At 44.1% G+C, this 24043-nt stretch overlaps 1 protein-coding gene and 1 non-coding gene across 3 annotated transcripts in view; one reads left to right on the forward strand and one right to left on the reverse strand.

The window, feature by feature from the left end:
• Positions 1-24043, reverse strand: part of RAB7A (RAB7A, member RAS oncogene family) — a 70442-nt gene that overhangs the window by 36334 nt on the left and 10065 nt on the right. Inside the window, exon 2 of one of the 2 annotated variants that reach the window (XM_059940503.1) lies at positions 4073-4177. The exons of the other annotated variant lie outside the window; for it this stretch is intronic. The gene's annotated coding sequence lies outside the window, so the exon portion shown is untranslated. The remainder of the gene's footprint in view (positions 1-4072; positions 4178-24043) is intronic. 2 annotated transcript variants of the gene reach the window in all.
• LOC132375532 (U6 spliceosomal RNA) lies at positions 9743-9849 on the forward strand. The gene has a single exon (XR_009506076.1). It is a non-coding gene; the product is annotated as a U6 spliceosomal RNA (small nuclear RNA).

The following is a 24043-nucleotide window of genomic DNA, read 5'->3' on the forward strand; positions in this document are numbered from 1 at the left end:
GGGAAAAAAATTTTAACACATGAATGCCAGTAGAAGGAATACATGATAAAAATAAGGACCTACTGTATAGTACAGGGAACTATATTCAGTATCTTGTAATAACCTATAATGGAAAAGAATCTGAAAAAGAATAGACAGATATATATCTGTATTATTTTGCTGTACACATGAAACTAATACAACATTGTAAATCAACTACTGTAATTTAAAAAAGAGAGTAGAAGGAATACAGAAGGAATGACTGAAACAGAATTTTAAAAAATCATTTTGGGGCTTCCCTGGTGGCGCAGTGGTTAAGAATCCGCCTGCCAATGCAGGAGACACGCGTTCAAGCCCTGGTCCAGGAAGATCCCACATGTCGCGGAGCAACTAAGCCCATGCGCCACAACTACTGAGCCCGTGTGCTGCAACTACTGAGCCTGCGCTCTAGAGCCCGTGCTCCATAACAAGAGAAGCCACCGCAATGAGAGGCCTGCGCACCGCAACAAAGACCCAATGCAGCCAAAAATAAATTAATTAATTAATTAAAAAAAAATCATTTTGTAATCCTTAATGAAAACAAGGAAAGTCAGGTCAAGATCATCAGTGATGCTAATACTGTACAAGTGAAGGTAGGTGGAAAACTAAAGATCCACATGGCGCCAAAATATTACCTTGCGGATCACTTCGTAGTCACAAAGGTTAGGCAGGAAGAGCAGTAATACGGCAGTGACCATCATAATACAGTGATTAAACTTATCTTCACTAACAGTGGGACGATCAGACATTACGAAGTTTCTTGTCAAAAATGTATAACCAAACGTACTCAAGCTTTCAGATCTAACTTCCAGTTCACAAGAGGTACCAGGACTAGAGGAACACATTCAAGATCAAAGGATGAGACCAGCCAAACCTGAAGTGCAGAACATTCTGTTAGGACACCTAGCTGGAGCCTGTCAAAGTTAAAGGTAACGATATAAAAGGGGGGGAGCAGAGGAGACCACATTCTTGATGAAAAGACTCAAGCATTTATGCGTGAAGTGTCATGATGTCTAATATACTTTGTATTCGTTCAACCAAATATGCAGATGAAACAAATAGATAAAATGTTAGCTGCCAAAATTTGGTAGGAGTGTGTGCGTTCATGTACTATATGAGTCTGTTTACTTTTCATATATTTGGAATTTTTTCATAATCGAACATTTTAAAAAGAGACAGCTACCCCACAGGAGAGGGGTGGCTCCCTGACACAGTGTCACCAGGGCACCATCTCTGGTCAGATCATCCTCTGCCTAAGCGGCTTCTGACCCTCGCCCCCAGGGCCTGTGAGACCCATCAGGGAAATACCTCAAGCAGAACCTTCCAAAGAACTTTAGGTATGCTGCACTAGGAAACACCCCTCCTCAAGCCAGAAAGGCCCTCACTACTAGATCAGATTTAAGTAATCCTTCAGGACACTGTAAAATTCCGTCCCGTTTCTGTTTCTTGTTTTTAGAGGAGTGTGTGTGGAACACTTCAGAAAGTTCAGAGAAAGTGTGGGAGAGGTCTGTAATAAAGAATAAACGACATGGTTTGCTTAGTTTACTGTGCTGGGGGGAGAAAGGCTTGAAAGAAAATGAACGTTGGTAAACGTTCCTTCTGATTCTTGGGGAAGAGTGAACAGAAACCCTTCAAGTGTCCATCTCCCCTCCCCTGTCCCTCCCCCTTAGCCCTCTTCACCTTTCATCTTCACATGGCAAAACCTACCTGCTTCCTAGAACAAACCGACCCATCACTTGCAGCTCCCAGGTTTTCGAATTTATTAGCATAAAGTTATAGAAAGCATTCTTACTTTATTATAATGTATGTGCTAAAGTATACATAACAAAATTTACCATTTTAACCATTTTTAAGTGTATAGTCAATGGCATTAAGTACCATGAAGTTTATTTTCAACAAGAAATTTTTTTTTTTTTTTTCCAACAAGAAATTTTAAATCTCACCGAAGGTGACCGGCAAAACCTGGGCATATCCGGGCGGCCAAGCGCGGGGAGGTGGGGATACGGCAAGGCAAAGGCCCCGCAGCTGCCGCAGAGCAGGAACACAGTCAGTGTCTGCTCACGAGGACGATGCCACGGGTCGACAGGCATCGCCAGAAATGAAATCTTAAATGCCTGACCGCTTTTCAGTAATGCCCAAGACAGTCAGTAATTCAGATGACTATTTCAATACACTGAATTCTGTATACATAGACCCTGTTCCTGTAGTTTAACTAAAACTCAAGTTATTTTTTAAAGCAGGATTGTTGGTTGACAGCTGTTGCTCTAGAGTAGATGTGCCCCATTTTTCCAGAAGAGGAATCTACTGTGTAGAACCGAGTCTTGAAAATCTAAATAAAGGACTGCTGGATCAGAGGTCATGTCAATTCGGACAGATAGGCCTTGGTGCATAAGGCCTATTCAGAAGCTGGTGACCTTGGAACAGACTGACTTCTCAAGCGCCTGCACTTAGAGAAATGCTAGAGATACAAAGATGACTGAGCTGGTCTCCATGTCTCGAGCTCGGTTTAACGAGACACTTGGTAAGCAAACAGGAAGATATGTGCTAGGTCACAAGGATATAGTCAAGACTTCTTCCTAAGAGTGGGATATGAGGAGTGTACAGGACATTGACATCATATACATATATATAAAATTCGCCTCCTTTGAACTTTTAAAATAGCAAGCATATATAATTCTTGTAATCAAAAGAAACTCTCAACACAGAATAAGGGGGGGTAGGGGTGATGATGAATTTTCACATCTGCACTTCAATTTCTTTCCTCGTTGTAGGAGGACTTCCTGCCCACCTCCTAGGGCTGTCGGGCTCATCCCATAGGCAAATCGGTAAAGGCGCCTTATAAACAATAAAAGGCTTTACAGAGGTCCGCACCTTACCTGAAGTCACTGCGGGACAGGCAGTGGGGAACGATGTGGTTCTGCCTTGCTCCCTACAGCAACGGCTAGACTGGAAAAGATCTCAGAGTTACCGCTAGTCCCATCTTCTCGACCCCATGTTTCCCACAGCTCTCACTAGCTTTTCATTTCTACCTCACACTTCTCTTCTGCTTCCTGGATGAACTTCCCCACTCGGACTCAAAGGACTTACCAATCAAAAAAGCCTGTTGGCTTGGCGACTGCAATGACCTTTCTGCCAGTCAGAGTACATCTGGTCATTCTCAAATCACACTAGTTCCCTGCACTGTGAGAAGTACTCGTGAAGCAAAGGTATGGAAAAGATCAGCATAATGATGCTCTGGGGCCTGTCTCCAGGAAGAGTAACTCTATTACCGCCAGATGTACCAGTTAGGGTTCTCCAGAGAAACAGAACCATTAGGATGAAAGAACAGAGCCTAATGGTTCTGTTGACACCACATATAAGCCCATGTTTTACCAGTTACCTTTAAGTGACATTTAAAATCTGTTGTTAAAAATAAACTTCATTAAGTCAGAAAGAGATAAACAAATACTGTATGCTAACACATATATATGGAATCTTAAAAATAAAAAAGGTTCTGAAGAACCTAGGGGCAGGACAGGAATAAAGACACAGACACAGAGAATGGACTTGAGGACACGGGGAGGGGGAAGGGTAAGCTGGGACGAAGTGAGAGAGTGGCACTGACATATACACACTACCAAATGTGAAATAGATAGCTAGTGGGAAGCAGCTGCATAGCACAGGGAGATCAGCTCGGTGCTTTGTGACCACCTAGAGGGGTGGGATAGGGAGGGTGGGAGGGAGACGCAAGAGGGAGGGGATATGGGGATACACGTATACATATAGCTGATGCACTTTGTTATACAGCAAAAACTAACATAACACTGTAAAGCAATTATACTCCAAAAAAGATGTTAAAAAATAAAGAAAAAGAATGTATACATAAACGTATCACTGTCACTTTGCTGTACAGCAGAAATCTACACATTATAACTCAACTACAATACAATTTTTTTGTTTGTAAAAAAATAAAATAAACTTCATATATATGAGATTTATGTTTATGTAACACTATATGAGATTACATAATACATACATGAGATTTGGTACTTAGATTTAGTAAGGAAGTTCTCACATGGTTATGGAGGCCGAGATGTCCCACGATCTGCAGTTTGAAGGCCTGAGAACCAGGCGAGCTGGTGGTGTCAGATCCAGTCTGAGACGGAAGACGGGAGGAAACCTGCAGGCAGAGTGAATCCTCTCCCTCAGCCTTTCTTTCCAGTCGGGCCTCCCAGGACTGGATGAGGGCAGTCTGCTTGGCTCAGTGCACACATTCAACTGTGAATCTCATCCAGAAACAAGGCAAAGACACCCCCAGAATGATGCTTTAGGCAAACACCTGGGCGTCCCTTGCCCGGTCAGGCTGACACACAAAATTAACCATCACACCAGGTAGATGTGAAAACCCAGCAGACTGCAGGGCTCAGGCAAAAGCCCAGCCCCTTAGGCTGAGGAGGAAGTGCTAAAGAACAGGATGTCAGAAGTTTCCAAACACTCTGCTTCCATTTCAAAGGTTACTATCCACAGGTTATTACTGAAGTATAGGTTTAAAGGGACTCAAACTGTGCTGGCAAGATTCTGGCAAAATAAAGATCCACGTGCCTCAGAAGATCACCGATGCACAGCTTGCTTCGGATACCATTCAGGAATATCACTGCCAAACACTAACTCAAGGTGGAAACACACCAGTGCCACGCTAAAAAGGAAAAGGGCCGAACAGTCTGTAACTAGGTCAGGTCTGTGTGCTTTTGCACAGGTCCACGCAGCGCTGCTGAGCACACTAGAAGGTGGTGACGCGTGGTCGACTTACGACAGCAGCTTCAGAATAGAGATTCTCAGTTTCCCTACTGCTGTTTACCAACCTTGATGTAACTACAAAATCACATTTCAAGGTCAGAGATCTGTCAGTTAAGATGTTGTCTGGCTTTTATTTGAGAGAAAGAACTTGTTAGAAGAGAACATACTGATCTTAATTTCTGCGTGTGTTAAGAACATCACCCTGTGGTGCAACCATCACAACTACCTATTTCCAGAACTTTTTCATCAGGGCAAACAGAAACTCTATGCAGATTAAGCAATAACTCCCCATTTCCTGCTCCCCCAGCCTGTGGTAATCTCTATTCTACCTTCTGTCTCTGAATTGGCCTTATCTAAATAGCTTTTGTAAGCAGGGTCACACAGTATTTGTCCTTTGCCGACTGGCTTATCTCACTTGGCATGCTTTCCTTTCAAGGTTCGTCCACACTGCAGCCCACACCAGAACTTCATTCCTTTATAGGGTGAATAATACACCGCTGTACCTAGGTACCACATTTGGCTTATCCATTTACCACTTGGTAAGTAAGCACACGGGCACTCTCTGCCTGTTGACTGTTGTGAATAGTTCTGCCGTGAACAATAGTGCACGAGTATCTGTTTGAGATCCTGATTTCAAATTCTGTGGGTATATACACCTAAGTGCCAGGACATACAGTACTTTTGTTTAATCTTCTAAGGAACCACCACACTGCTTTCCACAACTCCAGCACCGTATTACGTCCCTACCAGCAATACACGAGGGTCCCAATTTCTCTACTTCCTCACCAACACATATTTTTTGCATTTTAAAAAATAAGAGCCATCATAATCCATGTGAAGTAGTATATCACTGTTTCAAATTTCCTAACGGCTAGTGATGCTGTGTATTTTGTGTGTGTGGATCAGCCATTTCTGTATCTTCTTTGGAGAAATGTCTATTTGGGTCCTGAACCCATTTTTAATCAAACTGCTTGTCTGTTGTTGACTTGTAGGAGCTTTAAATATGTATTCTGAATATTAAGCCTCATCAGATGTATGAATTATAAACATATTCTCCCATTCTGTAGGCTGATTTTTTACTCTCCTAATGCTGTCCTTGGAAACACAAAAGTTTTTAATTGTCATAAAGTCTAATTTACCTTTTTTTTCTATTGTTGCCTGTGCGTTTGGTATCATATCCACAAAATCACTGCTGAACCCACCTCTTGAAATATCCCTGTTTTCAACTTTTTTTTTTTTTTTTTTTTTTTGGCCACACCACGTGGCATGTGGGATCTTAGTTCCCCAACCAGGGATCAAACCCACGCCCCATGCAGTGGAAGTACGGAGTCTTAACACGACTGGACCGCCACAGAAGTCCCTCAAAGTTTTAACTCTTTAGATTTAGGTCTTTGAGATTTAAATACAAGACGTGACACCATAAAACTCCTAAAAGAGAACATAGGCAAAACATTCTCTGATGTAAATCATACCAATGTTTTCTTAGGTCGGTCTCCCAAAGCAACAGAAATAAAACCAAAAATAAACAGATGGGACCTAATCAAACTTAACAAGCTTTTGCACAGCAAAGGAAACCCTAAACAAAACGAAAAGACAACCTATGGACTGGGAGAAAATATTTGCTAACAATGCAACTGACAAGGGCTTAATTGCCAAAATATACAAACAGCTCACACAACTCGATAACAAAAAAACAACCCAATCAAAAAATGTGCAAAAGACCTAAATAGACATTTCTCCAAAGAAATACAGGTGGCCAACGGGCACATAAAAAGAGGCTCAACATCATTAATTATTAGAGAAATGCAAATCAAAATTACAATGAGGGGGATTTCCCTGGTGGTCCAGTGGCTAAGACTGCGCACTCTCAAAGCAGGGGGCCTGGGTCCGATCCCCGGTCAGGGAACTAGATCCCACATGCTGCAACTAAAGGATCCTGCATGCCGCCAACTAAAGATCCCACATGCTGCAACTAAAGATCTCACGTGCCACAACTAAGACCTGGTGCAGCCAAATTAAAAAATAAAATAAAATAAAATACAATGAGGTACCACCTCACACAGGTCAGAATGGCCATCATTAAAAAGTCTACAAGGGGGACTTCCCTGGTGGCACAGTGATGAAGAATCCACCTGCCAATGCAGGGGACACGGGTTTGATCCGTGGTCTGGGAAGATCCCACATGCCGCAGAGCAACTAAGCCCGTGCGCCACAACTACTGAGCCTGTGCTCTAGAGCCCGCGAGCCACAACTACTGAGCCCAAGCACCACAACTACTGAAGCCCATGTGCTCTAGGGCCCGTGTGCCACAACTCCTGAGCCCGTGTGCTGCAACTACTGAAGCCCGCGTGCTTAGAGCCTGTGCTCTGCAACAAGAGAAGCCTGCACACCTCAACAAAGACCCAATGCAGCCAAAAAAAAAAAAAAAAGGCTACAAGGGACCCCCTGGTGATCCAGTGGTTAAGAATCCACCTTCCAATGCAGGGGACGTAGGTTCAATCCCCGGTTGGGGAACTAAGATCCCATGTGCCGTGGGGCAACTAAGCCCACATGCCACAGCTAGAGAGCCTGCGTGCCACAACTACTGAGCCTGAGCACTCTGGAGCACACATGCCACAACTAAGATCCTACATGCTGCAACTAAGACCTGATGCATCCATATAATTTTTTTAAAGTGTACAAATAATAAATATTGGAGAGGGTGTGGAGAAAAGGGAACCCTCCTACACTGTTAGTGGGAATGTAAGTTGGTGCAACCATTATGGAAAACAGTATAGACGTTCCTCAGAAAACTAAAAATAGAATTACTATATGATCCAGCAATCCCACTGCTGGGCACATACCCAGACAAAACTTTAATTCAAAAAGATACATGCCCCTATATTCATTGCAGCATTATTTACAATAGCCAAGATGTGGAAACAACCTAAATTTCCACTAACAGATGAATGGATACAGAAGATGTGGGGGGTGTGTGTGTGTGTGTGTGTGTGTGTATATATATATATGTATGTGCATATATACACATAAATATGTGTGTGTACACACACACACACACACACACACACACACACACACACGCTCTGGAATATTACTCAGCCATAAAAAGGAATGAAATAATGCCGTTTGCAGCAACATGGATGGATAGAGATTACCATACTAAGCAAAGTAAGTCAGAAAGAGAAAGACAAATACCATATGATAACACTTACATGTGGAATCTAAAATACAACACAAATGAACATATCTATGAAACAGAAACAGACTCACACACATAGAGAACAGATGTGCGGTTGCCGGGGGGGAGGGGGGGGAGGTAGGGATGGATTGGGAGTTTGGGATTAGCAGATGCAAACTAGTATATATAGAATGGATAAACAACAAGGTCTTACTGTATAGCACAAGGAACTATATTCAATATTCTGTGACAAGCCATAATGGAAAAGAATATGAAAAAGAATATGCATAACGAAGTCACTTTGCTGTACAGCAGAAATTAACACAACATGGTAAATCAACTATACTTCAATAAAATTTTTTTAAAAAAGATATAGGTCTGGGCTTCCCTGGTGGCACAGTGGTTCAGAATCCACCTGCCAATGCAGGGGACACAGGTTCGAGCCCTGGTCCAGGAAGATCCCACAGGCCGTGGAGCAACTAAGCCCATGCGCCACAACTACTGAGCCTGCACTCTAGAGCCCGTGTGCCACAACTACCGAGCCCGTGCGCCACAACTACTGAAGCCCGCGCACCTAGAGCCCGTGTTCCACAAGGGAAGCCACCGCAATGAGAAGCCTGCGCAGCGCAACGAAGAGTAGCCCCCGCTCGCCGCAACTAGAGAAAGCCCGCGTGCAGCAACAAAGACCCAACACAGCCAAAAATAAATTAATAAAATAAATTTTAAAAAGAAAAAAAAAAAAGATTTAGGTCTTTTATTGGTTTTAATTTTTTTATATGATGATAGGTCCGGGTCCAAATCCTTCCACAGGCAGATTTTTCTCAGCACCATTATCATTTGTTGAAGACACTGTGCTTTCACCACTGAATGGACTTGGCACCTGTGTCAAAATTCAATTCACCATGAATGTGAAGATTAATTTCTGGGCTTTCTATTCTGTTCCACTGGTTTACATGTGTATCCTTTTCTCGGTACCACACTGTTTCGATTACTATAGTTTTGTAGTAAGTTTTATTCCTTCATTTATTTTTTAAATATTTATTTATTTATTTAGCTGCGCTGGGTCTTAGTTGTGGCACGCAGGATCTCCGTTGCTGCGTGCGGGATCTTCGTTGTGGCATGCGGAGTCTTTTACTTGGGGCGTGAGGAATCTTTTAGTTGCAGCATGTGGAGTCTTTAGTTGAGGCATGCAGGGTCTTTAGTTGTGGCATGCAAACTCTTAGTTGTGGCATGTGGAACCTAGTTCCCTGACAAGGGATCGAACCCGGGCCCCCTGCATTGGGAGCGTGGAGTATTAGCCACTGGACCACCAGGGAAGTCCCCTGTAGTAAGTTTTAAAATCAGGAAGTGAGAGACCTCCAACTTTGAGCTTTCAAAATTGTTTTGACTATTGAGAGTCCCATGATTTTCTACATGAATTTTAGGATAGGTTTTTCTATTTCTGCAAAAAACGCCACTGGGATTTTGATAAGGATTGCGTTGAATCTGTAGATGGTTTCCCAAGAATATTAACTTTTCTAATCCATGAATGTGACATGTCTTTCCACTTATTTCCATCTTTAACTTCTCTCAGCAATGTTTATAGTTTTTAGTTTACAAGTCTTTCTCACCTACCAAGTTAAATTTATTCGTAGGTATTTTATTCTTTTTGATACTCCTGTACATGGAATTGTTTCCTTAATGTCCTCTTTGGATTGTTCATCTCTAGTATTTAGAAATGCAGTTGATGGGGACTTCCCTGGCGGTGCAGTGGTTAAGAATCCGCCTGCCGTGCTCGCTTTGGCAGCACATATACTAAAACTGGAACAATACAGAGAAGATTAGCATCGCCCTTGCGCAAGGATGACACGCAAATTCGCAAAGCGTTCCATATTTTTATTAATAAGGCAATTATATTAAAATATCTCACTAAAAAAAAAAAAAAAAAAAGAATCCGCCTGCCAGTGCAGGGGACACGGGTTCGATCCCAGGTCCAGGAAGATCCCACATGTTGCGGAGCAACTAAGCCCGTGCGCCACAGCTACTGAGCCTGCACTCTAGAGCCCGCGAGCCACAACTACTGAAGCCCGCGCGCCCAGAGCCCGTGCTCTGCAACAAGAGAAGCCACAGCAATGAGAAGCCCATGCACCGGGACGAAGAGTAGCCCCCGCTCGCCACAACTAGAGAAAGCCTGCTCACAGCAACAAAGATCCAATGGAGCCAAAAATAAATAAATTAGTTAATTATAAAAGAAAAAAAAAAGAAAGAAATACAGCTGATTTTTTTTTTAATTCATTTTTATTTATTTATTTTTGGCTGTATTGGGTCTTCGTTTCTGTGCGAGGGCTTTCTCTAGTTGCGGCAAGCGGGGGCCACTCTTCATCGCGGTGCGCGGGCCTCTCACTGTCGCAGCCTCTCTTGTTGCGGAGCACAAGCTCCAGACGCGCAGGCTCAGTAGTTGTGGCTCACGGGCCTAGTTGCTCCGCGGCATGTGGGATCTTCCCAGACCAGGGCTTGAACCCATGTCGCCTGCATTAGCAGGCAGGTTCTCAACCACTGAGCCACCAGGGAAGCCCAGATTTTCTATTTTCTATTTAGTTTTGGCAGTTTGTGTGCTTCTAGGAAACTGTCAATTTCATCTAGGCTATCCAATTTGTGGGTGTGCAAATGTTCCTAAGACTCTTATAATCCTTTTTATTCATAGAATGGGTAGTAACATCCCCACTTTCATTTCTGATTTTACTAATATGAGCCTTTTTAAAATTCTTACTCAATCTAAAGGGTTTTCTGCCCTAATCTTTGTTAGCATTTATAGTTATAAATTTCCCCCATAGCACTTCTTTGCTGTGTCCCGTTTTATTTATTTTTAAAATTTTATTTATTTATTTTGGCCATGCCACAGAGCACTCAAGATCTTAGTTCCCCAACCAAGGATCGAACCCATGCCCCCTGCACGGGGAGCGCAGTGTGTTAACCACTAGATCGCCGGGGAAGTCCCATGTCCCGTAAGTTTTAGTATGTTGTTTTTATTTTATCTGTTCCTAAAAAAAATTTTTTTCCACATCGCACTGCTTGCGGGGTGTCTTTGTTCCCCAACCAGGGATTGAACCCGGGCCGTGGCAATGAAAGCACCAAGTCCTAACCACTGGACTGCCACTGAATTCCCTGTTCCTAAATATTTTTAAATTTCTCTTGTGATTTCTTCTTTGGCCCATTAGTTCTTTAAGAATGTGTTATTTAACATCTACACATCTCTGGATTTTCTAGTTTTCCTCCTGTTACTGATTTCTAAACTTCATCTCTTTGTGGTCACAAAGGTACTTCGTATGACAATCTACTTTTTAAAACCTACTGAGACTTAAATTATGGCCCAACATATATTCTATGGTGGAGAATGACCCATGTCTACTTTAGAAGACTGTGTGTTCTGTTGGCGGTGGATAGGGTCGTGCGTGTGTCTGTTGGATCGAATTGGTTTACTGTGTCATTCAAGTCCTCCACTTCCTCACTTATCTTCTGTCTGGGTCACTCAGTATTACTGTCAAACTACTTCTCCCTTCAGTTCTGTTAATTTCTGCTTCATATATTTTGAGGGCCTGTCAAACGGTGTGTAAATGTTTATCACCGTTTTATCTTCTTGCTGTACTTAATCTACTTCACCTCAGATTAGTATAGTTGCCCTCTCTTTTGGTTACTATTTGCATGGATCTTTTCCTCACCCTTTCACATTAAACATTTTCATGTCTTTGGCTCTGAAGTGAGTTTCTTGTGGACAGCAAGTAGATAGATGTTTTTCTCTCCAATCTGCCAATCTGTCTTTTGACTGGAGAGTTTAATGCATTTACAGTTAAAGGAATTACTAATAACGAAGTACTTATTTCAGTCATTTTCCTGTTTGTGTTTCATATGCCTTATGGCTTTTTTGTCCCTCATTTCCTGTATGGCTATCTTCTTTTGTCCTTAACTGATTTTTTATAGTGAAACATTTTAATTCCCTTCTCATTTCCTTTTGCATATATCCTATGGCTCGTCTTTTTTTCTGGTTATCATGGAATTACATTTGACATCCTAGTAACAGTATAAGGCCAATTTATACCAGCTTAACTTCAAAAACATACAAGAACTGTTCCTATACAACTCTGACCCGCCTCCCTTTCACTTACTGATGTTACAAAATTACATCTTTATGTTGTGTGCCCCCCAACAAAGGATTAACAATTGGGTTTTTAAGTAAGTTAGTCTCTTAACACCAGCTACAATAGCACCAGCTTTTGTAGGACGAGCCCCTTGCTGCAGGCAGGTCTGGTGGTAAAGAACTCTCTCAGCTTTGGTTTATCTGGGAAGGTCTTAATTCCTCCCTTATTTCTGAAGGACAGTTTTGCCAGATATAGGATTCTTGGTTGACAGCTTTCCCCTTCAATACTTTGAATACATCAAACCATGCCATCTGGCCTCCAAGGTTTCTGATGTGAAATCTACCGATAATCTTTATTTGATCTTTAGCTCATTTTTTCTTTTTTCTCATTTTTTTCCTGGAAATAAAAAATTTTTATTTAGTATCATTAGCATAGTTAGTCTTGTTAATATAATTAGTATTGTTACTGTAGTTGGTTAGCACAGGTAGTATGCAGGCAGCTCAGATACTGCAGGTTTGGTGCCAGACCACTGCAATAAAGTGAATACCGCCTTAAATCAAGTCTTTATATGCACACAAACTTTTAGGCATTTTATAGGCACACAAACTTTTGGGTGCATATAAAAGTTATGTTTACACTATACTGTAGTCTGTTAAGTGTGCAATAGTTTTATGTCTAAGAAAATGTACATGGCCTTAATTTCAAAATACTTAATTACTAAAACTACCAAACATCCTCTGAGCCTTCAGGGAGTTGTAATCTTTTTGCAACAGCAACATCAAAGATCACGGATCAAAATTCACTATAACATAATAATAATGAAAAAGTCTGACGTATTTTGAGAATTATCAAAATGTGACAAAGAGACCTGAACTGAGCAAATGCTGTTGGAGAAATGGCACTGACAGACTTGCTCGACGCAGGGTTGCCACAAACCTTCAATTTGTAAAAAATGCATATTTGCTGAGCTATTTGTAATGAGGTGGATGGACCTAGAGTCTGTCATACAGAGTGAAGTTAAGTCAGAAAGAGAAAAACGAATACTATATACTAACGCACATATATGGAATCTAAAAAAAATCGGTACTGATGAACCTAGTGGCAGGGCAGGAATAAAGACGCAGACATACAGAACGGATGGACTTGAGGACACGGTGGGGCAGGGGAAGCTGGGACGAAGTGAGAGAGTAGCACCGACATATACACACTACCAAATGTAAATGGATGGCTAGCGGGAAGCTGCTGCATAGCACAGGGACATCAGCTCGGTGCTCTGTGACCACCTAGAGGGGTGGGATAGGGAGGGTGGGAGGGAGGCTCAACAGGGAAAGGATATGGGGATACACGTATACATATAGCTGATTAACTTTGTTATATAGCAGAAACTAACACAACATTGTAAAGCAATTATACTCCAATAAAGATATTAAAAAATGCATATTTGCTAAGCACAATAAAGCAAACTGCAATAAAACGAGGTAGTTAGCAATGTTAGCATAATTAGCATTGTTGGTTAATATTGTCAGTTAGTGTACTTAGCAGGTGACCATGGTGCAGGGCCTCACTGAAGCCTCCCTGCTGACAAGGAGGCTCGTGTGGACTATTCAAAGCTCCTCAAAACCACTGGCCAAGGTAACTTCACTAAAGTGATGCTGGCCCAGCTGGCCATCAAGGTCTTTAAAAAAAAAAATCAACAGAGCTCCTCCAGCCTCCAGGCACTTTTCCATTAAGTCCACAGCATGAAGATTTTTTTTTTAATTATTTTATTTCTTAAAGTACACTTGATTTACAATGTTGTGTTAATTTCTGCTGCACAGTAAAATGATTCAGTTATACATATATACCTTCTTTTTTATATTCTTTTCCATTATGGTTTATCACACTATATTGAATATAGTTCCCTGTGCTATACAGAACTTTGTTATTTATATATTTTACATATAGTAGTTTGTACAATATATGTTAATCCCAAAGTCCTCATTTACCCTTCCCCCACTCCCTTTCCCCTTTGGTAACCATAAGTTTGTTTTCTATGTCTGTGAGTCTCTTTCTGTTTCATAGTTTCATTTGTGTCATATTTTAGATTCCACATATAAGTGATATCACATGGTACTTTTCTGTCTCTTTCTGACTTCACTTAGTATGATAATCTCTAGTTCCATTCATGTTGCTGCAAAGGGCATTATTTCATTCTTTTTTATAGCTGAGTAGTATTCCACTGTATGTATGTACCACATCTTCTTTACCCATTCATCTGTCGATGGACATTTAGGTTGCTTCCATGTCCTGGTTATTGTAAATAGTGCTGCTATGAACACTGGGGTGTACGTATCTTTTTGAATTAGTTTTGTCTGGATATATGCCCAGGAGTGGGATTGCTGGATCATATGGTTAATTCTATTTTTAGTTTTTTGAGGAACCTCCATACTGTTTTCCATAGTGGCTGCATCAACTTACATTCCCACAACAGTGTAGGAGGGTTCCCTTTTCTCCACACCCTCTCCAAAATTCGTTATTTGTAAGCTTTTTGTTTAATAGATTAATTTTTTTAAATTAATTAATTTATTTATTTTTGCTGTGTTGGGTCTTCGTTTCTGTGCGAGGTCTTTCTCTAGTTGCGGTGAGCGGGGGCCACTCTTCATCGCGGTGCGTGGGCCTCTGTCGCGGCCTCTCCTGTTGCGGAGCACAGGCTCCAGACGCGCAGGCTCAGTAGTTGTGGCTCATGGGCCTAGTTGCTCCGCGGCATGTGGGATCTTCCCGGACCGGGGCTCGAACCCGTGTCCCCTGCATTGGCAGGCAGATTCTCAACCACTGCGCTACCAGGGAAGCCCTGTGTACTTTTTGATGATGGCTAATCTGACTGGTATAAGGAGTTCTGATTTGCATTTCTCTAATAATTAGCGATGAGCATCTTTTCACGTGCCTATTGGCCATCTCTATGTCTTCTTTGGAGAAGTGTCTATTTAGGTCTTTTGCCCATATTTTGATTGGGTTGTTTTTTTGTTATTGAGTTGTGTGAGCTATTTATTCATTTTGGAAATTAAGCCATTGTCAGTCACACTGTTTGCAAATATTTTGTCCCAGTCCATAACTGTCTTTTCACCTTGTTTATGGTTTCCTTTGCTGTGCAAAAGCTTGTAAGTTTGATTAGGTCCCGTTTGTTTATTTTTGTTTTTATTTCTATTACCTTGAAAAAATGACCTAAGAAAACACCAGTATGCTTTATGTCAGAGAACCCAGCCTGTGTTCATTACAAGCAAGAGGTTCGTTATAGGATAACAAAGCACCATGAACCAACCTGTGTGGAGAGTCAGAGAAGTGATGGGGGTGTGCCCCCCCCAAAGAGGCTTGGGGTCACTTTCCTGTATAGTCGAGTTCCCTGACTATAATACGGAAGTTGTATTCCACTGTGATTTCTCCTTTTTATAACAGTGGCATGGAGCAGTCCTTTTAAGAGGCTTGACCAAGGCATGGGCTGTTCAGCAGCTTGAGATTCTAGGGGAGCTCCGCATGAGCCAGACATCCTGGGGGGTCCACAGGGAGGAGTCTTGATAACACACAGCAGCCCAGAAGGGTGGAGGGGATGATGGAAAGGTGCCTTTTAAAAAGCAAGTTCCAGATTCCCAGGAACCTGGTCTTTCCATTTTAGGTGGTGAATGTGTGTGTCAGATGTCCGTCTGGGAGCTCCTGCGTGGGCTCCCGGGAAGCCCGAAAAACGCTGCGCGGCCTACCGGCGCTGTGTGTACAGCCTTTCAACGCTCGGTGACCCTGCCCATGAGTCTGCACCTGACCCATCAGAGAGGCTCCTCCTTCGTGCCACACCCTGAGAGCGCAGCTGGGGAAGCAAGAGGAGGACTGGGACGGGCTGGGGATTTGCTGCACCTCTTAATCTCCCCAGTTTTGGCTTTTTTACGCTGAGCAGCCCAATGTGCGGTCAACCAGTGTTGCGCTCCTTGAAATCCATCGCCAGCTTCCATCCCCTCCCCAGCGAGTCCCAGTTCCTTACTGGGCTCTCAGGACCCTGTGTGACTGGCCCCCTGCAGACCTTGCAGCACCGCCCCCGCCTTGCACTTTACTCACTGAACTGCTCAGTTTCCCACTGACACTTTGCATGTGCGGTTTTCTCCCTGGGGTGCCCACAACCCAGGCCAAGCACCACTGGGCTCCCCAAGAGGAATCAGACACAGACCCTGCCTGAAGAGCTCCCAGTCCAGCTGGGGAGACGAGACAGGGGCCCAACTACAGTGCAGCCACCTGTTCACAGGGACCAAGGAGGACACGGAGCACAGCCCATGCTCACCTGCGGTGGGAGGGATCAGGGCAGCTTCGTGAAGGAGGTGAAGTCCAGCTGGACCCCGAGGCGTGGGTCTGAGCGCAGGAAACGGAGAGCAGGCATCCGGGCGGCGGGAAGCCGGGGTGTCAGGCACACGCAGGACAGAAACGGGGAGCGAGGCTGGGAGGCAGGGGCTGGACCGCCCCCACCGGTGCACCGTGCTCAGCGGCTCCAGCTCAGGGCCTGGAAGCGGGCGGCTGCAATGATGGAGCGCTCAGCTCTCCTCTCCCTTGAGCCTCGGGCCCGGGCTGGGCCGTGGCTGCCTCTTACTTCCCTCATTAGTCCAAGCTAGAACAGGAGAGTTTAATCCATTTACACTCAGGCTGCGTTCCTTTCTCTTCATTCTTTTCTTTCTGTTCCTCAGGCTGAATAACTTCAGTTGTCTTAACGTTCCGCTTGCTGGTTCATTCTTCTGCTCACACCACTCTTAAACCCTTCTAATAAGTTTCTCCTTTCAGTTACTACACTTTTCTGTTCCAGAATTGTTTGGTTCCTTTTTATAATTACTCTTTCTTGATACCCTCCTTTTCTTCAGACACTGTATTCCCAATTTCCTTTACTTCTTTGCCCATGGTTTCCTTTGGCTCCTTGAGCATATTTAAGACAGTTGATTTAATATCTGTACTAGTAATCCCAACATCTGTGCCTCCTCTGGGATGGTTTCTGTCAAATTCTTTTTTTTTTTCCTGTGAATGGGCCACACGTGCCTGTTTCTTTGTATGCTCCGTAATTTTTTTTGTTAAGAAATGGACACTCTTGAGTATTTTATAGTGAGGAATTCTGGAAATCTGATTCTCCTACTCTCCAAGGATTGCTGACTGTTGCCTGTTCAGGGCTAGAACTGTCCACTTGTGAGCCCACCACTCGCGTAGGAAAGACCAGCAGACTATCCCCTCAGGAAGGCTTCATCCAATCAGGTCCTAGAGTTCCAAAACAGCTGATTCCAACCACTCTTTCCAGCTCAACGGCTGACCTGGTAGAGGAACCGGCCACTAAAGCTTCCTACTCTGTCATTTTGTGTGACATCACTGTAGTCTACAGTCTTTTAATTTAAATATCAGTGACTCAGTCCAATTTTTAGACCTTGACCAAACTCATTCAAGCCCTTGAATCACTGCTAATTCTCTCGGCAGAAAATGCCAAGTACATGCATATTCTCCAAATATAAGGTACGATTTGTTTTCTAGTTTTGGTGAAGGATCAGGATGAGTCACTCTTCCTTGAATGTAACTCCTTCCTTAAACCTCTTGTGACCACAGAAGACGACCACAGTAAGAGAGACAGTGTGTGGCAGCAGGCAAAGTTCACCTCATCTCACAGCACAGACCTCAGCATCAACCTAGTTGCTCCAGGGTTTAAGTACCGTTCGAAGCACTAGGGTGGAACGTAGTTATTAAGAGGTGGCTGACAGGAGCATGACAAAGAATCTACTTCTAGAGTCTTTATTCCGGGGACAACTTCCCAGTGCCTGCGGCTGCAGCTGAAGTTAATACTTCCAACTCCGTGCCCTAACCCTAACCACATTAGGAGCCTGGACATTTGCTAGAATATTTACCTTCTTTTATCTTAAAAGAAATATTTTCTGGAAACATACATAAGAAAAAATACAAAGAATGCTCTGTGCAGGAGAAGTACTTAGCTCTCACTCCAGAAACCTTCTCTAAAACATGCCTTTGGGCTTCCCTGGTGGCACAGTGGTTAAGAATCCACCTGCCAATGCAGGGGACACAGGTTCAAGCCCTGGTCCGGAAGATCCCACATGCCGTGGAGCAACTAATAAGCCCGTGGGCCACAACTACTGAAGCCCGCGCACCTAGAGTCCGTGAGCCATAACTACTGAGCCCGCGCGCCACAACTACTGAAGCCCACACACCTGGAGCCCGTGCTCCCCAACAAGAGAAGCCACCGCAATGAGAAGCCCAAGCACCACAACAAAGACCCAAAACAGCCAAAAATAAATAAATAAAATAAATAAATTTTTAAAAATAAAAAATAAAACACGCCATTTTTGAGGCAATTTGTACCAGTGGGTAAGCCAGGGGATACGATGTGAAAAACCGATGTGCTAACAGCCAGCAATTCCCACCAAACAAGTTCCTCCAACAATAACAGGAAAACTGCACCAAGAGCTGGCCCTCAGGGGCCCTGAGCGCGACGTCATCACCAACGAGCAGCAAGGGGAAGCTGGGAACCTCTCCGTGTCACTGGAAGCTGATACAGACCAGGGCAGCGCAGCACGCAGCACTGCCTGGGCACCTTTGGTCCCTCCTTTCTTCGGGAGCACTTCGCCCTGCTCCCTTCCGTCACCAACTCCACTGCACTTGCCCCGCCCAGCCCCCAGCTACCCAACACCTGCCCAACAAGCTCTCCCGCTTTCACAGCCACAGCCACCGTCCTGGGCTGGGCTCCGGCGCTTCACGCCCCAGCTATTTCAGCTGCAAATCCTTTCACCCAGAATGATCTCCTCTGCGCTTTCTTGTCCTTTCCCTGTCGACATGTAAGTATGGATAGGCTGCCATGACAAAATGTGATTAATGTGAAAACAAGAGTACCGCAGACCTGCTTTCAGTCCCATCACGTACTTGCTACCTGGGCTCTGGAATAACGCAGCTGAAAGCGCGAAGCCCGCCGCCCCTGAAGTCACGTGCACACCGCTGCACTCCAGGCCCGCTCTCAGTCCCGATCCTCCCCCCTCGTTTTCAAGGCCTACCACCGTCTCAGTCAATCAGGCCCGGAATCTCACAGCCTGCTTCCAGGTTCCGTCACGTCAACATGTTTGGAAGGTCACAGGTCCACTTCTCTCCTCCCCTCCGTGCACTTCTCTCAGCCAAAAAATGACCCAAGTAGGGAAAATACTCTGCCCCTACTTCAAAATACATATTCAGAATACATTAAATACATACCAGGCAGACTTACATGTATTATTAACAGACCTTCTAAAATGCAGTTAGATTTTCTTAAAAAGGGGTACAGAACAAATTATGCTTCCATTGTGTTTATTAGCTTGAAGCCTACGAAATGTCAGCTTGGAAAGTCAAAACCAAGCAATTAAAGGGCTCATGGTCATCTCTAAGTAGGAGGGATTGAGAGGACACACAGACTTGTTTTCCAGGTTTCCTTCTGGACTGATCAAGTACATCATCGCCTGTTCACCTGTCCGGAAGCCTCCTATCAAATCGTTCTTCATATGACATCATCCCCTTTGTAGGTAGCTCTTCAAGTGTCACACAGCCAACAGGAGGCCCCCCCCAGGACAGGAGCCGCCTCCCCCTTGGGCACTTCCCTAGCGTGGCACTGGCCCGGCGCAGCCTTTGCAAGCTCAGGCATCTACAGACCGCACTTCCACCCCTGCACCACGGGGACAGGAAGCCAAAAACCAACTTAGTTCTCAGATTCAGACACGCAGGGTTTGACTCTGGCCTGTGAACAGCTACGGGTGAAGTTATTGGTTAACTGTGTGCCCAGAGAGGGGGTACCTGGCAGGACCGGCCCACACGAGCTCCTCCTCTCCCGCCCCGACCTGCCCCCACCCCCAGGGCTCTTGATGACGCAGCCTGGCCTCTCCACTGGGCTAACAGGGGTCCTGGGCACCAGGCTTCACCCCCCTCCCCTTGCAGACCGTGGGTACCTGCAACACAGGAGACACGGACAGGACTTCATATCACAACACGCACAAATGATGAGCTACACCTTTAGAAGATAACAAGCAAGAGAAAAAAGAAAGAACTGGTTGACCCAGTGTACTTTTTCTGTCAAAAAGGTAATTGTTCTTCCCAATTCAGACGGCTAACATTTCCTCAAAAGCCCTGAAAACAAAGACTGGCCCAATGGTCTACTCTTTATCTGTGAAAATTAGTAAAAAGAAACATTTTAATGCATGCCAAGCCTGGCACATTCTTATGGAATCTGCTATGAACAACCCTCCACTAAGAAAGACAGAAAAATCTAACTTGTCAAAGTTAGACAAAAACAGTTAACAATAAAAACCCATCCAGGGGGGCTTCCCTGGTGGCGCAGTGGTTGAGAGTCTGCCTGCTAATGCAGGGCACACGGGTTCGAGCCCTCATCTGGGAAGATCCCACATGCCGCGGAGCAGCTAGGCCCGTGAGCCACAATTACTGAGCCTGCGCGTCTGGAGCCTGTGCTCCGCAACAAGAGAGGCCGCGATAGTGAGAGGCCCGCGCACCGCGATGAAGAGTGGCCCCTGCTTGCCACAACTAGAGAAAGCCCTCGCACAGAGACGAAGACCCAACACAGCCAAAAATAAATAAATAAATAAACAAAGTAAACAATGCGTTTAAAAGAATACATTTAAAAAAAAAAAAAAAAAACCCATCCAGGGGACTGCCGGTTCAGTGGTTACAACTCCACACGTCCACTGCAGGGGGCACGGGTACTAACCCTGGTTGGGGAACTAAGATCCAGCACACCACGCAGTATGGCATGGCCAAAAAATAAATAAAATTTAACAAAAAAATCCATCCAGAGTGCCGATTATGAAGTAACTGTGTATGCTCAAATACTGCAAGAAAAGACCAGAGATGGCAAAACATGAAATGCTTAAAAGCATCATGAACACAGTTTAAAACCCAATACTTGCTTTCCAACCCATTACACAAGGCAACAGGGATACACACAAGGATGAAAAGATACGCACATTGCCCCCCAAACCCAAGGCTCTCCGGGGCTCAGTAACGAGGTTTTCTACTGTTTGTACAACTCCTGCTGTACGGGAGCTTGTGGCGCGGTAGGTGCTCCATAAAACCTGCTGACTGAATGAGCAAGTATATGGTGTTTGTCCCAGACACATGGCAGGTGGGTTGGAGGTAGCTCCTTCCCCCTACCAGGGCATCTTAGGAAAAGGCTTCCTCTCAGTTTCCTGATAAATCAATCTGCCAGACAAACTGATCAAGAAAACAGGACAAGCGTAGGAGGAGCACCAATTTAATCAGAAGCAAACAGGTCTTTGAGCACAGCTTCAACAGAGTTCTATGAAAGATGGAAAGCTGCCTAATTTATGAAAACGTATCATGAAGCAGAGAAGCAAGCAAGACAGCGGCACTGTCCCAGAAACAAAGAATGGAACAGAAGCATTCACAAAAGACACATGTAGGTGGGAAATCTGTGTGATAAAAAAAAATTTCTAGTCAGTGAGGAAAGGATGACAATACAACGAAATACTGGGGCAACTACGCGTTTGGGAAAAAAGAGTCTGACGTCACGTCATACAGAAGAATTCCAAACGTGCTACGTACTAGGAAAAAAATAACCATTGTTTCTATTGTCCTAGGAAAGGAGAAGGTCTAAGTGTAACATGAAACCCAGAAAACAAAACAAATTGACAGATATGACTACAGAAAAGTTTCTATACTACAAAAACACAGCATCAACCAAACCAAGCGAAAAGAAAACAAGCCAGGAACACTGCCACATGAAAAAGAGTTGACATTCTTCCTATATAAAAAATACTCTTACTATATAAGAACCATTCTTGATATATATATATGGTTTTTGTTTTTTTAATAAATTTATTTATCTTTTATTTCTGGCTGCGTTGGGTCTTCGTTGCTGCACACAGGCTTTCTCTACTTGCGGCGTGCGGGCTTCTCATTGCAGTGGCTTCTTGTTGCGGAGCACGGGTTTAGTTGCTCCGCGGCATGTGGGATCTTCCCAGACCAGGGCTCAAACTCGTGTCCCCTGCATTGGCAGGCGGATTCTTAACCACTGTGCCAACATGGAAGTCCCTTGCTATATTTTTTAAACCCTCACCTGGGCTTTCAAGAACAAAAGCCAATTCACAAAAGAAAAATAAATGGCTAATCTTTTTTTTTTTTAAGTTTAATCCATTTATCAAAGAAATGGAAATGTTAAACAATGAGGCACCATTTAAATTTTCCCCACTAGTTAAACTGGCAAACAGTAAGAAAACTGACAATTGGCAACTATATAAATAGAATTCTCCAACTACAAATATTAAGTACACAACCTTCCTGGAGGTACTATAGTAATGAGTACCAAATTTCAAGTACGTATAACCACTATATCTCAGGGAAACAATCAGGTAAGTGGACAAAGATAAACAGTAAATAATTCTGTGACAGAGAAAAGGGAGAAGTCACCGAAGTGTTCACTGAGAGGACGGTTAGCCTGTGCCAGCAGCAGCAGCACACAGCCACGAGCAACAGCAGGCACCGACAAGGACGGGTGCCGAGTGAAGTCTTTAACAAGCAAGAGACACAGAGCGTGCACCGTATGACCCCCTTTAAACAGAAAAATGTAAGTCTGGAAGTACGGTCACCAAACCATCGGAAGGATGACAGTGAACCATTCACTTTAAGACTTCTACACTGCTTCTGTAATTGAGGAACAAGTCATTCTAGGAAAAATCTAGCCACCTAGCAGTGAGGTCCCCCTGCTCCTCTAAAGAAGTGAATGAGCAGGGCTCCACATAGGTGACAGCTTCTCCGTGGCTGAAAGGGTCCTTTACGTTTCCACGATGTCATCTTGCCAGTGAGGATACTGCAAGAGCCACTGTAGTATGAGCAAGAGCCAGAGAAAATAGAATAGGAAGGATCCTGTGGGTACTTAGTCCCCCCCTTATCCATGGGAGGTACGGTCAAACCCCAGGGGATGCCTGGAACCACAGACAGTACCCAACCCTGTACATTCTGTTCTTTCTATACATTCACACCTATGATAAAGTTTAACTTTCAGTCAGGCATGCAAAGAGATTAACAGCAATAACTAAGGACAAAACAGAACAATTATAACACTATACTGTAACAGAAGTTATATGAATGTGGTTTCTCTCAAAGTATCTTACTGTTCTGTACTCATCCCACCTCTTCTTGTGACGTGAGAGGATAAAATGGCGTTGTGCCACTGCTGGCCTTCTGACTACACATCTAAAGGAGGACCATCGCTTGGAGCGGTCCCAGATGGTGGGGCCATGACGGTGTCAAGGCCTGGACGTCTGGAGCGGAGAATGTGGACGGTTGGGGATTCCAGGTGGGAAGGAGCAGGACGGCGCAAGATTCCATCATGCTACTCAGAACAGCACGCAATTTAAAATTACAAATTGTTTACTTCTGGAATTCTCCATTTAATATTTTCGGACCATGGTTGACCGCAGATAACCAAAACTGCAGAAAGTGAAACTGGGGATAAGGGGGGACCAGTGTACTCCCATTTTCCAGCAGTGGAAACTGAAGCTTAGCAGCTCCCTTGAGACCCACCCCGGGGCCCTGCTTAAGGAAGCCTCCACCATCCTCCGGCTTCTGGTCCCCCAACTTCCATCAAGCTGAGGAATTTTCAGCAGGGAGCACAACAAACGTGTGTGTATACGTATCTATCAAAAGCCACTCGGGGAACTGATTTTTAGTTCTTTCTCTCATCCGGTTACCTTTGGAGGGAAAACATAAATTAGTCTAGGATGTGGGAGTTCCCTGGTTGCCTCGTGGTTAGGATTCAGGACTCTCACTGCCATGGCCCGGGTTCAATCCCTAGTCCAGGAACTGAGATCCCACAAGGTGCACGGTGCCCGCCCACTGCAAAAGGCTTATTGGTTTAAATAAATAAGTCTGGGATCTACCCTAAGACCCTCTCCTAGAGCAGGTAAAACAT

The sequence above is a fragment of the Balaenoptera ricei genome, chromosome 11 (assembly GCF_028023285.1).
Source record: "Balaenoptera ricei isolate mBalRic1 chromosome 11, mBalRic1.hap2, whole genome shotgun sequence".
NCBI classification, from domain to species: Eukaryota; Metazoa; Chordata; class Mammalia; order Artiodactyla; family Balaenopteridae; genus Balaenoptera; species Balaenoptera ricei.